Genomic DNA, 4,528 nt, shown 5'->3' on the forward strand with positions numbered 1-4,528 from the left:
CCTGAAGCCGTCCTGCTGCAGCATAAATGTGACCTGATGGAGGGACCGCAGGCACCCCATGACTCTGACTGTGATGTGCCCCTGCTGCTGGGACTGCTTCCCTCTGTTTCCGAGACTCAGCCTGAAGGTTTTGTTGGGCAGAGTGGCAATAAAATCTCTCTGGGGACCCCTCCCTAGGTCCCCAAGCCCAGCTCCAGTGGGTCCTTCTGAGTCCCAGGACTGTGGGCATGTGTGCAGGGACTTGCGCCCAGGCTCTGGGTCCAAGGGCGCCCTGGGGGTGAGGGACACCCAGCCAATCCTTCCTGGGGCAGCACGAGGGCGGTGTGGGGGCTGGGCGGCCCTCTGCGGCGGTCCTGCCTCCCCGTGTTTGCTCAGACAAACTGCTCCCTCCTCCAGACAGCCTCTGCCCTATCTCCTCTGGTCTGCTCCTTCTCCTCCTTCTTGAAGCGTGAAGCCCCTTCCTCCGGGCAGCCCCCCCCCACACACACACCTGCCTCTGCCTGACTCCCCCTGTGCAGACCGGACCGTCCCGTCTCTCCAGTTCTCCTGGCCCCTCCCAGTTGCCGGCTGCCTGCTGGGCAGGGTTCAGTCCGGCCCCCTTGTGCCCATGGCCCCTGCCTGGGGAGGCATGAGTGGGGGGACCTGTGCCGGCCCTAGGTGCCTAGTTGCGACAGCCCGGGTGGGTGGGCGGACAGCCCCGAGCCTTGTCAGAGGCCTGGCTGGGGCTGAAATCAGGTGTTTGGACCCCTGGCTGGTTCTCTGTCCAAACTCTAAGCAGTCCTGTGGGGCGAGGGCACCCTGGGGCTCAGGCCCGCCCCCATGTGACTCTGGGCCTGGCCTGACCTGGCCAGAGGCTTCCTGATCCCCACCCCCCACCCACCCTAACACGGTTCCTGGCCCCTCCTTGTTGAGCATGGGGAGTGGGGGGGAAGGGAGAGGGAGCATGGGGGGGTGGGGGGATACCTCTGTCCAGGTTCTCCACCACCTTGAACCTCTTTCACTGCCCACGTGAGGACTCCCATCCGTCTGTCCATCTGTCTGTCTGGCCCCTGGGTTGGAGGCTTGGGAGAGCCGGGCCCAGCCTGAGGGCATGGGCCCTGCAGATGTTGGGCACGAGTGTGACCCCCAAGAGCCTGCCCTTGGCTCCCACTGTGCAGCTGGGACCTCTCCCAGGTGGGCCGGGCCGGGGGTGGCTCCACCCGCAGCCCCGGGCTTCTCCGCCTGGTTCCCAGGCCCAGGCTGGCACCTTGGCTGGCAGCCTTCCAGATTCTCGCCCAGACACGGGTGTGCCTGGCCTTGCACAACCAGGGAGCACCGCATGAGCACGGCTGGGCCCGAGGAGCCTTTGCCCCACACCCTGATGAAGGTCCCATGAGTGGGGGGTGTGGGGGGGAAGGGGGCTCAGGGCTTGACAGCGGGGGGCTGCCGGCGGGGGGCAGGGGGCAGGACCAGAAGCCCGGTGGAGGCAAGGAGGGAGGAGGCTGCCTCTCAGGTTCCTTGGCGGCGGAGCACCCCTGTCCCCCGCCCTGCCATGTCTTCTCTGTCCCCAACACCCCGCAGCTCCCTGGAAGCACCCACCCCTTGGGCTCTGCTTGCCAGGGTTTGGGGTAGAGCCCGTTGCTCGAGGCCTCTCTCAGACCCCAAGGAGCCCCAGATTGTGAAAGCTGCGGGTGGCTCACATCAGCTCACACGGCAGCACCCTCCCAGAGCAGGTGTCAGCCTGCCGGGGTAGGAAGTCCCCCTGCGTGCCGGCTGTCCCACGGAGAGCACATGTTCACGGCTTTCCCCCAAGTGGGTTACTGACAGCGGGTGAGAAGCTTCCACAGCCAGGCAGGAGGGGGGAGCTCCCCACCAGGGCTTGCGGTGGGGGGAGGTCCCCTGCGCCCCCTTGTGGGACACAGGCCTCCAAGGAGCAGTTCCTGGACGGGGCGTGTGTCTCGGACAGCTGTGGAAAGTCACGGGCGCCTGTCTGGAAACTTCTGCAGAGCCATTTTGTATTCCTGGAAAGAGGCCAGTCTTCATCTATAAATCAGCTCCTCTGAGAATCATGGATTAGCAACAGGGGGGTAAAGAGCCAGTCCCCTAGGTCCCCACGCACACCACGTGAGGAGTAGCCACACGGGGACAATGTGGGAGGCTCACCTTCTGCCATGTGCTAGCTGCTTGCGTCCCCGCCACACTCCCCAGAGCGTACTGGTTCATCTTCTTTCCCATTTCACAGCTGAAGAAACTAAGGCCCAGTCCCGTGCTCAGGGTTGCACTTAGGCACACGGGCCTGGCACTGGGGCAGCCCCCTCGCCTCTGGAAGGTGCCACCGGGGGACATGGCATGGGGCCCAGCGTGAGATGCGGGAGCAGGGCTGGGCAGGGCGAGTGCTGGGTAGACGTGGGAGGCGCCCTGAGCCCCTGGGGTCTCCGAGGGCCCAGACTCCTTGGAGAGTTGCACTGCTCACAGCCACTAATTTCGCGTTGAGTGAGGCCCGGCTCCCAGCGGCCCCTCTCAAATCACGGGGATCCCAGGCTTATCTCTGGGAAACGTCTCTCTCGCTCTCTCACTTGGGCCACTATCTGTGTTTACCCAGTGTTTTCCATGTAAAGTCAGACTTCTCAGTCGGGCCCCCAGGCCATTCTGCTCCCAGCCACGGCTCACCTGACTCTTCACGGCAGGAAGTTCCCTGGCGGGGCTCCCCTCAAGTGGGAGCCACAGCTTCTAGTCCTTGTCACCCTTCCCTCCCCAGCCCCCTCGGATGCGGGACACAGGGTCCCGCCTCTGCTGGATGAGGAGAGGGCACCAGGGGCTGTGCCAGGGCGCTGGGGACGGGAGAGGCGGGCTCTTCCGGCCCGCGTGGTGATGGCAGTGGCCGCGGTGATGGGAAGAAATGCCCAAGGTCCGCTCCCGTTCCTCTGTGCCCCCCATCCCATCCCCACGCACGGACACTCAGGCCTGCGGACTCAGCGGGGTGCGGGGTGTGGAGTCCTGGCTCCCCACACGGAGAGCTTTCGGCCTCTGAGAAGTGATGGCCCCTCGGTGAGCCTGTTTCTCCAACTACAAAATGCAAAGAATAAAACCTCTGCCACTCACGTGGCAGGGTGGTGACAGGTGAACCACACACAGCGCGTGTGAAAATGCCTCGTGTCCATCATAACTTGGTGGTTGTGTCCTGGCTTGGGATCAACGGGGGTGGGGGCTCCTGGACTAAGAGGACGCTGGTCTCCCCGGGGCTGGGTGTGAGTGTGTGTGTGTGTGTGTGTGTAACCACCCTGAACCTAGCTGAATGATTCCGACCAGCCACATCAGTGGCTCAGGATCGGGGCTGGGGACTTCAGAGACACCTCCCTCCAAACTTGCTCTTTCCTGAAGCTGAAACCCCTACTAGCCCCCATTTGCCGCAATGGACAGCCTCCTGGAAGAGTCCCTGGAGGCCGCGGCTGGTCGGGCCCCAACATCTTCAGGTGACTAAGTGGGCAGACTGGAGCCTATGGGGCTCGGCTGACGCATGCTGGGGTGGGGGTTGGGCCTGGCGTGGGCTGTTGGCCTGTGTGGGGGATGGGGGCAGCATGGGGCTCCCAGAGTGGGCCCTGGGGGTGAGTGAGGCTTCCGGGCCACCCTCCTTACCCTCTGAGAAGAGCCAGGGTCTGAGAACCAGAAACCGGCTCGGCGTGTTCTGTCCCTCCCTCTGGCCTTCCGTCTAGTTTCACTTTCTCTTTGTTCCCCCTCCCACGAAGTTCCCTTTGAAGTGCGAGGGGCAGAGATGGGCGTGTCCACCCCGCGTCCTCCCCCCCCCCCCCCCCCGGGGAGTGCACCCGGCTGGGGCTCCCGCCGGCTCTGGGCCGCACCTGTCCCTGCCGCCCGGCGGACCAGCTCGGCCGGTGTCACACCCCCCCGCCCCCGCGGTGAGTCTGGGTGCTCGGGTCCCAGGCCCGACGGAGCGGGTGTGGTCGCCGGGCCTAGAGCGCGGAGCCGGGGACGCCAGGTGCGCCCGGCCGGGGCTGGAGGCGGGGACGCCGGGCGGGGCCGGGAGGCCGGTGAGTCAGGGCCACCCCCGCGCGGGCGCGCCGAGCAGGTACCCGGGCCGCGGACGACCCGCCGCGCGACCCGCCGGCCCGGGAGCCGCCCGGCCCGGAAAAACCGGTCGGGCCAGCGCGGCGCGGTCGCATTCCGGCGGCGGGGGAGGGCGGCCGAACGGCTTAAAAGGCGCCGCGGCCGCACGGACGCAGCCGCTGGGCCACGCGTGGCGCGGGCCGAGGGGACGCACAGCCGGGGCGCCCGGGCTCGCGGGGCTCGGCGGGCCGGCGGGGCGCGGGCAGGGCTGCGGGGCTGCGGGCGCGGGCAGGGCTGCCGGGCGGCGGGGCGGCCGGGCGGCCGGGCTTTCTCTCCACAGCGCGGCCACCGCGGACTTGACCCGGCGCGCTGGGTCCAGTGGTTCTTAACAGTTCAACAGTTCTGTAGCGCAATTGTGAAATGTTTAGGACCACTAGACCCGGCGGGCCTGGCGGCGACAGCGACCGCATGTCCCACGCGCGGCCCG

Source organism: Phoca vitulina, unplaced genomic scaffold (genome assembly GCF_004348235.1).
Source record: "Phoca vitulina isolate PV1807 unplaced genomic scaffold, GSC_HSeal_1.0 scaffold7, whole genome shotgun sequence".
NCBI lineage: Eukaryota > Metazoa > Chordata > Mammalia > Carnivora > Phocidae > Phoca > Phoca vitulina.